The sequence below is a fragment of the Pinus tabuliformis genome, chromosome 3_1 (assembly GCF_031772625.1).
Source record: "Pinus tabuliformis cultivar Carrire ecotype Pingquan chromosome 3_1, CPIR1, whole genome shotgun sequence".
NCBI classification, from domain to species: Eukaryota; Viridiplantae; Streptophyta; class Pinopsida; order Pinales; family Pinaceae; genus Pinus; species Pinus tabuliformis.
In genome coordinates, this window is record NC_142301.1 from 512,689,144 (window position 1) to 512,702,901 (window position 13,758).

Genomic DNA, 13,758 nt, shown 5'->3' on the forward strand with positions numbered 1-13,758 from the left:
ATTGAAAGCAAACCCTAGACCTAATGCCTAGTGACCAAATTTTGCTTGAAGACTCATTGAAATGACAAAATTTGACCTTGACACTTTAAAATCACTTTGTAAGAGCATATTTGATCATTGGAGGAAGGCTGGAAAGACTGACACTAACATATCCTAATGTCTCTAACCCACTTAACATCTTCCCACCTGATGTCTACTTTACCTTTCAACTAAAAATAGCTATCCAAGCCTTCATGTTATCTGTGTACTCATGCAACTCAAAGAATTTGTTCATGCCACGTATCCAAGCCTCTGCATCTTCTGACTTCTTCACATCTCCATCAACAGTAGGTGGTTTTTCTTTCTTGAATTTATATGGAAAGTACTCCCTATCATTCCTCGTGTAAGGATGATAGCGACGGGCGATCATGATGCCTATCAGAACCGAAATTAGAAAAATACATGTACTCACCGCCCCTTTTTTCTGGAGTGTCAAACAACCTGCCATCTCTCACCATGTTAGATCTATCTGACCTATGTCTACCAGGAGATCTACTTCCATATGCTCCATTAGTCCCATCCTCATGTGCATGGCTTATCCAAAGTGGCCCGTGTTGCTGCAAGTTCGACAAAACATGAAGAAATATAGAATTAACCTCCTCTTTCTTCTCTTGTGCTTGTATGATCTAGTCATTATGTGCCTTACAACTCTGTTAAAAACATACATGGCTGAAGCAATATGAAATATAAACATTATATTCCTTTTCTTATTCAGAATGATACATATTTGTAATACATAGGAATGACCCTTTGTTTCGTATTCCAAGTGGTCCCTTGGACTCCCTTTGGCTTTTCAGCTTCCACACCAACCCTTAGAGGATTAGGTGTCCAACATTCCCCCCCAATCCGAAGGGTTATGTATGAGTCCAAGAAGAGAGATGTAATACAAAACGTGCAAAAATGCATGGGAGCACTAGGCTAAATGTGCTCTCTAAAATGTTGGTATAAAGGGAGGTGGTTTAGGGATGACCACCAACACTGGAACGCTTAGTGTAATTCCCAAAACTCTTCTAGGTCTGAAAAGAAGCTTAGGTATTCTGCTAGAGGAAGTGCTCCTCATGTTTTGAAGAGGGAAGCCTTCAACCTTAAAAGGGAGGTCTCACCCCACATAAAAAGGGAGAACCTCAACCTGAAAAGGGAGGTCTCAACCTGTAATGGTTTAAGGATGACCAACAACTCTGGAATGATTAATGCAATTACTGGAAATCTTCCAAAACTGGAAAGAAGCTCAATTCTTCTTCTAGAGGAAGTGTCCCCAATTCTTTGAAGAGGTATCACTGACTGAAGGCATGCTCAGGGGCATCTTTGTCTCTGGCTACAACTCTAAATGTGGTATGGCAGGTTCTGGATTAGGCTTTCTTGATGTGGCTTTGAAGCTTATAGATGACCATCACTTCCCCCCCTATCAGATACAAGGTGAGATGATGGAGAAACCTCAAATGAAAGACTGTTCAATACTCTAGAACAAGTTCTGAAATATGACTTAAATATCTTCTTGGTTGTTGATGCCCATTGCCAAGAAGTGATCCATCTAAGATGAATCTTTGTTCTTGCAGGAGGCTTTTTTTGAAGCATTTGTTTGAAGGATGAATGGTTTTATGACAGTGCTTACATGGATAAAGATAAAAAAAAAGTGATCTTTCCTATGGCCAACTCAGTCACAATGTTTGCATTTAACAACTTGTTGTGGTTGTTGTGGAAGAGGAGAATAATCTAGAATAGTTGAAGGTGAACTGTCATGAAGAAATCTGGAACTCTAAAACTGAATGGCCTTTGAGTAATATGGAATATGAAAGGAAACCTCCTTATCATATCCAAGCCCTTTTTTGTGCTTTTTGTGGACAAGATCTTCCCAAGGTCTGATGATTGGCTTGGGAAGTGCAGACTGAACTTTTGTATCTTTCTGCACGTCGGCTCCTGAAATGGGTATTGTATCTGCCATTTCTTATCGCTGGTGGGATCCTGTCTCAATGTTATTGATTTGATCATGTGTTGGTTGCTGATGGGTGTCATGATTCTTATGCTACTATAACTCATCTCGCTGGAATTTAGATTCAAGTTGCAAAAACTCGATCTTCTCTTGTGTATGTTGCAAGCAAGTTTGAATGTCAAAAAGAGTTTCCTTGCTAATGTTGATTGTGCTTTCAGTAGTTGACATAATTAGAGTTCTTAATATCTCTAATAAATTGCCAATTTGAGTCATTTTTAAACTTCAATAGGTCAACTCAATTCATCAACAATAATCTAAAATAAATAAAACTCAGTTCGCAACCTTCAATGTTTCAAACCAGCATAGAGAGCAACGCCAAAATTTTACAATACTAATGCAAAGAATACACCTGGTAATTTATCCCAATGGACAAAGATTGAATGGGCTGATATGGGGCTATTTGAACCTAACTTGGCTTCTATAGGAATCACATCAATCTGTCCATTTCCAAGAATGAGCTGCTACAGGAATAGGAAATGTAGATCTGTAGTGATAGGCTGCTAGCCTACTATATAGATGAGAACAAATCATCTTTCTCTCAGAAAAATTTGTTACCATTGTAAGAAATCAACCCAACCTCTGATGTATAGGTGGATATATGCATACAAAAAGTGATCCAAGAGGCACACACAAATCTGGAACTGTAGGAGAATGCAAGTGATAATTGGGTGCACAAAAGAATGACTCTTCCTCCTTTTGTTGCTTGCACTACTAATGGTGGGTGAGGCCATCACAAAACAGTGAAGTTGTCAAGTTCACAAGATATGGTTTTGAACTCCACATATTTTAAGAAGAATAAGAGCAGTTTCACATCGATATCAACCTCATAATTTTTAGTCGCAGGTTCTAATAATGAGCATGCCTTGGTTGGTGAAACTTTTCATAGTAAGGATAGATTAAACAGTTCAAATACAGGTAAAACTACACAAGCAAGGAGCACAGGGAACAGAGTTCCAGTTGGCATGAAGTCATTGACAGGCCTAGGGCAACAATCCTCTAGGCCAGTAGAGCAGAAGCGGAGTGCCTCCTTTGAAGACTCACAAGATCCATATGAATTCAATGATGAGGAGCAGGCAACTATGAAAGGGACAAAGGCTAACAAAAACAAGAAATTACCGGAGGAAGTTCTGAGGTTCGGGGTTGCTGCAGAGGTGTAATTGCATTTCTATGCTCTATATTTCTGACTAGGCAAGGTGCTAGTGAGGCAATACATGGTGTAGGGATGGTGGCTACAGAGGCAAATGATGAAGCTGCTATAATGCAAAGTCAGTGAGAAGCAGAAAATATGATAGTGGAAGCTTATGCGGCTCTCCTGCTTGGTTTCCTGTCAAAAGAGAGTGAGAATGCATGCCATTCAATAGCTCTCTGCCTACCAGGCCATAGTTTGAAGGTTCTTGTCCCGATACTAGAAAGATTTGTGGCTTTTCATCTGTCACTGAATATGATTTCATCAGAAACCCATGCTGTTGTTGCAGATGTTATCGAGTCTTGTAAGCAGCCTATCTAATGTCGATCCTCAAGATGATGACCATGAGTATGCTATTGTGCGCTTCACCTCCAAAGCTGATCCTATCGCCACAGTAAGTGCTCGTCTAAATGTGTGGAGTTCGAAGGTTTCTCCCAATGCTCATTTCAGTCTCAGCCAAGTTTGGCTCAGTAACGAGAATGGAGACAAACTGGAGACCATAGAGGCTGGATGGATGGTGAATCTGGGAAGAAAGAGCTCGGTAGTTTCTCTTCCCAAGCCTTAGTTTTTGACACCAAGGTTTTCACAAGAGCAGGAAGCTTGCTAACCAACAACCAATGATAGTGCTGAGGAGATTCCAGGAAAAGTCAGATAAACTATTGCAAATACACTGGGCATATAAAACGTTTGTTTACAGGTCAGTGCGCAGATATTAGACCAATCACTCTTCAAGGTAGAATCCGGTATTAATTCTCATGCAAGAGGTCAGAATACACAACGTTGTTCAAATTAGGACCAACGTATTTCATGAGGGAGCATTAGTGTAGTAGATTCTTGGAAAAATAGCGGAGGGCATTAAATGTGCAAAGAATATGGCAGAGAATTAGGATAGGATTAGAATGGCAAGGCTAAAATTTAGAACATGCATACATACCTAGGTGGAGGCCACAAAACTAGTAGCTCAAATTGAAGCAGGACCAGCAATCACCCGCTATGATACCATGTTAAGAACACGCATGGCTGAAGCAATATGAAAGATAAACATTAGATTCCTTTTCTTGTTCACAATTATACATATTTATAATATGTAGGAATGACCCTTGGTTTCATATTCCAAGTGGTCCCTTGGACTCCCTTTGGTTTTTCATCCTCCACACCAACCCTTAGAGGATTAGGTGTCGAACAAACTCTTTATCTCTTCCTTCAAACTTCTCAATGTATTGGCCAAATCAGAAGCATGCCCCACACCAGGCTTCTCATCTGATGCACATGGATATTCTACGTAGTCTACCACCTTGCTAGCCATTTGATCACTTTCTTCTTGTAATGCATAATATGTCAGATAAACCAAATCACAATAAATTTATGTACCTTAGTATAGCTCGGTGAGGATACCTTGTCTGCAAGATCACCAAATCAGCGTGATACATGTATAACATAATCATAACAGTGTATAGACATACATAATAAATGTATCAACACATAAACATCATTCTAGCTACATCTAGTGATCGATGCAAGGCCATATCAATAGTGCATGATATGACCTAATGCATGACCACAACCATTACTTCACTATACACATTTCTACATGCAACTAACAATATGCATAAGCAATGCCTAACCAACTACAAATACGCATAACCACATGTAGTCGAACATAATCGATTATTTCTTGTAATCAACATACAAGACTGGTGCATGTAATAAAAATATTCAAAATGTAACCTAACATACAAGGATGTACATAGGCAAAATAAAATCAACATGTAAGCAACGAAAACCATATATAGTCAGTCACTACCCATGTTAATTACTCTTCATGAAATCAACATCAAATTCTCCATGGTAACCATACTACAACCCTAATCCATCATAAGGAAAATGAAACAAGTATATAAGTGTATGAGACACACATGTAACTGACATGCATGCATGACCAATACAAATTCAACCCATTTAGTCCAAGAGTTTAACCATGCTCTGATTCCACTCTATAACACCCTCGTCCCACATCCACGCAAGTAACCATGCCAACTAGGGTAAACATGAGAAAAGAGGCTACTATGATCAAATTTGACCTCATAGGTTACCTTAAGGAAGTGGAATCGGTGGAACATCACATATAGCCATCTAACACCATCAACCGAACCCGCAGGAGACAAGTCAACCACGCAGACAGCCTGTCCCTGGGTCCCACTGTTGTTTTGGAAAATTTAAGGCTTAGTTTCTCTCATGTTATGGGCAAGGGAGCAACCAGAGACCTAAAGTCACTCTCATAGGCTTGCCTTTCAGTGACTGTGGTCGAAACATACCACTTTTGTGCCAGTGACTCCAAGATTTGAGCCACTTTTTCAGGCCCAAAGCCCATGCCACTGCCCATAATGGAATAAAAGATCGGAATTAAGTAAAGTACAGGGAAACAATGATGCAAAAGTAAATAGTTGATCAAAGCCTTAACCAGACCCCTACTATCCATGATAGGCATTTCATCAAACATATCATCAACATGTAACCTATAGGTGTAAATAAAAGAGTTAAGCATAGGGATCTCTTACTTATCTGAGAATTTCCATGAACCATTTTTTCCTCACGTCATTTCTTACCTTATCACTTAATAGGTCATAGATATAATATCCATTCAAATACAAGTAAAAACATGTTGATATCAAAACATATATGCTTCCATAAAATAAACATATAACCAACATAATAGGAACATAATTACAATAAACATATCAGCCATCAAAATCTATATATACACCAGTACATTTACACATGAAAATCAATGGAATGAATTTCTCATTAATCAATGTAATGAACCGATCGGTGATGGGACTGCCATGTTCCACCCGACCATAGATTGGCTTAGCCAAGTCTCCCTTCAGCCAATCACCCCTGTGCCATATTCCAAGCATGAATGTGGGACTCAAATAGAAAGAAATCAACCAGGGCATACCGAGGCTAAACCACTTCAACCTCATCAACAGAAACCAGGCTTTACTGTAATCCATCCCAGATCACTAGGCCAACATAATGAACACATCATAATAGGCTTTACCGTGATCTCCACACGATCAGTAGGCAAACCGAGCATGGATGCCACCAGATTTCTCCACCTACACCGTGAGGAATTTTCTTGTCTCCTAGTCTCTCAAGTTTACCACAATCCAAACCTGGATCACTAGGCTCTAAACCGAGACCCACTCTCCAAGATTTACCACATATCCCAAACCCGATATTACTTGGCCCAATAGATATCAAACCACCTTTAGGCTTTACGATATATCCTTCCATTCACTAACAAGGATTCCTAGGCCATTCAAGGTAACACAAAATTTAGATTTACTGCAACCCACAGTCTGGTTCAGGGGTTAGTAGCTCATGTGTTCTATCATTTCAGAGATCCACCTCACTCAACTTCGAATCTATCCAGCAATCCAGCTCAACCAAAAATGAGAACCCCATCACACCATGGCTATCCGGAAATGGCAAGGCTAGGATGAAAAACACTGTTACACCTAGAAAAACCCGTGCGATGATAAGAAGTAAACATAGGTAATTCCATGCATGCCAAATCTAGCAAGGAAAATACACATGCAATTGAATACCTGCAATGAAGTCTAATGTAGTCGCTTGATCCTGTCTTTCCCTACTTGATCCTTGCTTCCTGTTGCCTTCTTTGCCTTTCTTGCTCCAATGCCAAAGTGCTCTAAGAAAACTCTAAGTGTCTAAGAGTATGAGAGAGAGAGAGAATAATGAGAGAGCTCCAAAAATAATTTGAAAAAAGGTTACCAACTAATCCTCAGAAGCCTTTTTATGAATGAGGCCTCTATTTTCTTTATTTTCTATTATTTTCCTTCATTTTCCTCCTCACATGCAACCTATGACCTTTCACCTCCTTTTTCTCCTAATTTCCATTATTTTCATAAATAATTGTGCCAAAAATGTCATTTTTCCTTTCCAAAGCCTTAGCCATTTCCTTTGCCAATTTCCTTAGCCATAAACAACCAAATGAACACCCCGTAGGATGTCTTGCCCAACATTCATCTTGGAATAAGTGTCGTAGTCATCCGTTGTTATTGTTTTTAACATTTATTACATGGAATTTTCACCAGGGTTGTTACACTCTACTTCCTCCAATGCATTTAGACCTGCAACATAAACCAGAGAAGCATATAAATAGAAAATATTTCAAAGAATGTGCATATTAAACATGTTGTATCATCAAGTATAGATATATAAAGCGTGCTATGTTAGACATGAATTATAAAAAAATGATATCACAACATTTCAGGAAAAAGGAAACTTATTTATAGACATCAGCAAATAGGAGTGGAAGAATACAACTTGATCCGACCACGACACCAACACACCTTCCTTTGGATCTGTCCAGCTCAAGCCTCAAAGATCACCTCAATATGTGCAAAAGGATGTCATATAATGGAATATGAACATGTCTGCAAGGAAATAAGAGTTTCATATGACTGTGAGTGTGATGAACCTCGGTATCGCAACAATAATGCTACAACTCCCAAGGCTACTAACTTTAATTATCAACCCAAGGTTCGTACAAACTTAAGAGGAATCGGCACTATATGTGCAGCATACAATGTGTCCTTCCTTTACTTCCATGATGTAATGGAGTGCATGTACTGAAATCAAATCCTAAACTAATTGCAAAAAAAAAAATGCTCGAAATGGAAACCTTAACCTATTGCAATAAATAAAGTACAAGGAAAGAAACATATTCTAATTGCATAAAGGCCATGAACTAAATGTAAAAGAAACCTAAATTAACCATATTTATCACATGTGATGATTTAAACTAACTGAGCATGGAGTCTGATTTAGGGAGTATTAATTTCTATGTGCATGTGTGAATATAAAAGAACTATCTTTTTAATCTTGTTGCTTTATAAATGCAAATGCTAATCCTCACTTGTCCTTGGCTGGGGAGACAGGTATGGAGGAAGAGGGTTAAAATGGTCTTGATGGCATGGAGGTCAAGTAGAGGCCTAATCCAAGCTTCAATGGTGATTTTTCTCAATTGAGGCTCAAAACAGACCATTACAGGATGTACTAGTTCTCCTACAAGATCCCCTAGTTCTCCTACATGATCCCCTGTTTTACTATAGGATGTTATAGATTTACTATACGAAATTATGATTCATCAAATGACCAAGAAAATCAAATCCAGATTGGATGGGAAATTTTTATTTATTGACGAGGATGTCTTAGGTCTCCATTCCAAGTGGAATCACTCAAAAAGACCTCTGTTAATCCATGCTAAAAAATAGGAGAAAATTAATAGTCTAAAATCTAGAAATTCGAGAACTAGTGAGCTAGTAAATCCATAAAATTCCTAACCTACTCAAGCGAAAATTCAATGGGGTAATTTTTTTTTATTAAATAGAATTTTTTTGTGATCTAATGCAAGTGGGACCAACTTGATTGAAGCTCGTTAGCATGCTTTAAAAAATAGAAAAAAATTATTGTTCTTTGCCACAAAGGAGTTCCAAAAATCTAGATTTGGGAATACGAAGACTAATCCAACTAGCTCAATGATTACTATGACCTTCCAAATATCTTCCAAGGATGAAATGATTCTTGTGACCCTGAAAAAGAACTTATATCAACCATTTAACCCAATCTTACAACAAGAAATCATTAATACTAAATGCAATAATAGAAAGAAATAAAAACAAGATATGCATGTGAATAAGAAGTGAAAAGAAGGAAAGAAAATTATAAAAAAGGGCTTTGAGGCTCCTGGGATGGCCAATCCCAAAGGAAACTCAGAGACCTATGGAGGAGAACAAGATTTAGAAGCTGAACATGACACCAATCTTCATTATCTTCATCAATGCAATTACATCCCTACAAGAAAATACAATAGAGCTGCAAAAATACAAGTTCTCTCCACAAGAACATGTTGTGGTCACCAACAACCCCCCTCTTCGTTTGATATTAGTAATAACATCAAGCAAAGGGGGACCCTTAGCCAAAAATCCAAAAAATATTTTTGTTTGAAAAATCTTTTGTATCAGCTCCCTAAAAGCTATATCACGTTGCAACGGAAAAAGGAGCGCCTGCCCAAAGCGCATAAGTACACTAAAAAGGAGCGACGCGAGAACCCATCGCATCACACGCATTAAGAGCTTTTGAAAAAGGAGAACCTAAAGAAACGCCGACGGCCGATATGCGACGTCGCACGTCGCAATGCCACACAAGCAGCACAAAATGACAAAGTGAAGACCTTGTGATGTTGCGATCTGCGATCTGCGACCATGCAAAGCTGCGATCTGCGATATTAGCGATCTGCGATCTGCGATATCAGTGATCTGCGATAACACTTAATAATGTCGCAGCCATCGATACTGTAATACCAATCGCAGAAAAAACTCATCGCAAGAATTCTCCGACATACACGGTAGATCCAAAAATGAAAGCGCGCCTTAAGTGAAATTAATGACCGCATGCTCGAATATCCAAAACTGATTGCATCGCATTTATCGAAGAGTCAAGTTATGATGAATGTCATTAATTTCGCATTCATTAGAATTTAATGCTTTCATGTCAATATTTTCGTCATTTCCCTTCTTCTTTGCGTAAACTGCAAGACATGCAACTTATATAAATCTATATGCAGGAAACATCTAAGGAGAAGGGAAGAGCGCCAATAAGACAACAGAGATAAGATGCCTCTGCGATTGGATGCCGCATGCAGTAGAACCGCAGATTCCAGAGTATCGCCCAACAGGCACTGATGAAAATAGACTGTCCAAGACTCAGAGTCAAAGGCGCACAAAAGCAGCGTGTTTACAAAAGATCCTGAAGCTCAGACTTGGTAAAGCAGAGAAAGAAGCGCAAGAGAAGAAAGACGCTCCAGAAAAGCCTGGAACAAAAAATGGAAATAGTTCTCGAAACAGGGGATTGTCCATACAGCGCAGCTTCTAACTCATTGAATCATTCGCACGACCGGAAACCGAAATAGCAACAACAAAATCATTTCGAAAAGAAACTGGGTTGTACTAAGTGTGCGCACAGCAAATACACCCAGCTAGAGAAAGGTTTTCGAAAATATCTTCTAATCTAACAGAAAGAGGTGCCAACGCTTGTTGTTTCTAATTTTCAAGCTCGAACAAAAGGAAAGGACAACCAGCCGACTCTTTCAGGGTGAACAGCGCATTGCTTACAGCACTAAGGAGCAGATACAGAAACGGTTAGAAATTAGATTCAGTTTTTAGAAATAAATTTGTTTTTAGTAAAGGGCGGTCATTTGAAGCCGTTCCCTAAATTTGTGTAAAGTAAAATTAGTCGGTTACTAGTATTTAACCCTTCTCGTTGCATTGGAGAAGGGTCCGAAATTTTTTCAAAAAAACTTGTCCTCAGAACATGCACTTTTGCACCCTCGGAGGGGGTTTTTGATGAATAGACGGATCAAGATTTATTTATGTTTGCATTTTAATACCTGCTACTGATGTTGCACTTCTGTACTCTTATTAGGCATTAGAAGCAAGTAGAAATAGATCATTATTGCTTAAGGCCTGTAAGTTTAAAATCAGTCATAAATGGTACTTTTATCTCTTGACTAGTTTCTGCTTGCATTCTTAGAGTAATATACAGCTGATGTTATTTATATGTTAACGTATGAATGAGTGGACTACCATTTGGAACTTTTGTACGGTGGAGTCATTGATTTGTGCTTAATACATGAGTAGCTGATTATGCAATATGCTCTTCACAACCATTTTGCTTAACTTCTTATGCAAGATGGTTCATCTCAATTGATTTATATTCTCATGATAGCTGAATAATCTTCATTACCAGTTATTCTGTGAAATCTTTCTAGATTGCATAATGGAAAAATTCTGTCCTGGGTTAGTGTAGATTAGATGTATTGTTTTTGTTAGATTAAAGTAGTATAAAGTCATTTCAGAATTTAGAATTAGATTAGTTAAGGAATAATTACTTATTTTCTACTATCATTTCCTACACACACACACACATCACCATTTTCTACACATACACACACCCCCTAGAACGGGAAGCTGGTCCCGTCATCCCCAGTCGGACCCGCTACACCAAACGGGCACGGAGCCGCCAACCAGGTTCCCGACCGGATGGGTATCCCCCTTGTTTTTGACCCAATTTCGGGGCCCTCAACATATCTGGTGCTAGAAGGAGGGCACGAACTATGAATGGCACCTAAAGCAATATCCAAATACCATTCTGAGAGTAATACACCCTCATCAACTCCCTCGACTTCTCCAACACGGTTAAACCCGGAATTTGAAGTCGCTCGAGTATCCACCACTGCTACATATTTGAATATATCAGGCCCATCCATTATTGAACCCCCTGAAATTCAAACTTTGATTCGTAAATTCCAGGGATTCTCCATTTTTAACCAGAAGTCTAATAAATCTAAAAGCAGCGTGACTTCGCAGTACAACCCTGCTCATCCCCTTACCAGATTAAAGAGTGAAAAATTTGGCATACAACCAAGTGAACTCCCTCTTCCTACCAGAAAAAGAGCAAGGAAAACACCTCAAGAGTCTGACAGAGAGACTCTCTCATCCACTTCATCCATATCAACTCCCTCACCGCGAAGTCAACCACCCACTTTTCCATTCCAACTCACTCACCCGTCTTCCACAAACCTTCCTCTTCGAACATCAAAGATCCTGATTTCTTCACCTTCTCAGCATCAGGGGTCAGTTTCTGCACTTCCATTAGCTAGTAGCTCCACGATGGCCCAGTCTCCATGGAACAATCCTGGGGCGGTTTTAATGCCTTCACCCCTGAGCCCTATACCGGCCCATCCAGAGAAGTGGCTAGCTAAATTCAACCCAGAAGCAGGTATGCTAGCCGAAGAACATATTAATAATTTCTTTCTTTCTGTTAATCTCAACGGAGTTACTAACGAAGACGCTATTGTCCGGCTCTTCCCTTATACAATGCAAGGAACGGCCGGGTCATGGTACTTTTCGTTACCTTCCGGATCCATCACAAGCTGGGACATTTTTCAAAGTCAGTTCCTCACTAAGTTTGGTGATGACCGATCTACGGCGACATTGATTAATGACCTATCTAATCTTAAGGTTGAGGCTAGAGAACCCATTAAAGACTTTAACTTACGGTTCAATAATATCCTCAACAAAATCCCCGCTGCTTCACAACCCAGCGAGGAAGTAAGATGTGAATGGTACATCACGGCTTTACCTCCAAACATGGCTATCTTCGTAGATGGGGCAAACAAGACCACATTAGTTGAAAACTTGACAAAAGCGTTAGCAGTGGAAAGACGCGTGGTAGCCCTAGAAAAGAGATCTTCTATAGAAGAACGCAAATCAAAGAAGATCTCTTTCAAAGAAGACACCAAGAAGAAGCAAACGAAAGATCCTTTCAATTTGGAAGGGTTACAAAAAGTGTTGAAAGCCATGTCCAATGAGATGGTCGATATCAAGAAACAAGTAGCACAGACTTCTTCGAAAAAGCCCTTTAGTACTTTTAAAAGAAATCCTCCCATGGACATAAAACCACCCAGTGTTGTCTCAAACGTTGAGTTTGAAGAAGACGAACAAGAAGAGAATACCACTGAAGGGCAGACCGATGAGGAAGAAGTTGTAGAACTTCAAGGAATGTGGGATTTCATCCTCCCACAGGAAGAAGATCAAGAAGCATTTCCTGTTAGCACGAGAAGCAAAAATCAACTTGATCCTCCCCAAACTACCCCAAAACAAAAGGGCGCAAGCCCTGCAACAAAAGAAAGGGCTGTAACCAAAAAGACAACTGCTAAAGCGACCCAGTTTAGCCCAGTCCAATCTGAGCAAGCACCTCCATCAAGAACACTAATAGTGTCAGATGAAATGGATTATAACATCATTGAAGACATGAAGAAGACTAGGTCTAATATCACTCTGTACGAATTGAGTAAACTGAAACACCAGCAGAAAATCATGTTGAAAGAATTACATGCTGCGCCTACTACATCTTTACCTACAGCTGTGGCTTCCCACAATCTGGGAAGACCTCCAACCAATACGATAAATAAACTTGATCCAAATGACATCGCCTTGATTGGAGGAAGATCAAGGTCTCATACTCCTCCTTTTCTTCTCACATATGAAATCTTCAACAAAAACGTGCACAATTGCTTGGTTGATTCTGGTGCTTCAACGAATATTTTACCCAGGTCAATATGTGCCAAATTGAATTTGCAACCTCAAAAATCTGCAGTACGTGTAGTTCAACTTGATCGATCCTAGATCGAAGTGATTGGTGAACTTAATCAGGTGACCATAAGATTGTCGACTAACCCAAAAGTGTGTCAGGTTATCGACATCCTGGTAGCCGATATCCCTGAGTTTTATGGCTTGATTCTTAGCAGGGATTGGTCAGAGAAACTCCACGGATATTTCTCAACCGACTGGTCGCACATGTGGTTACCATACAATGGTAAACCAAATCAGATAAAGGTTGAACGAGAGTTGCACCAAAAATACATAGTGACAGAGCTAGAAGGAGAAAATGAAGC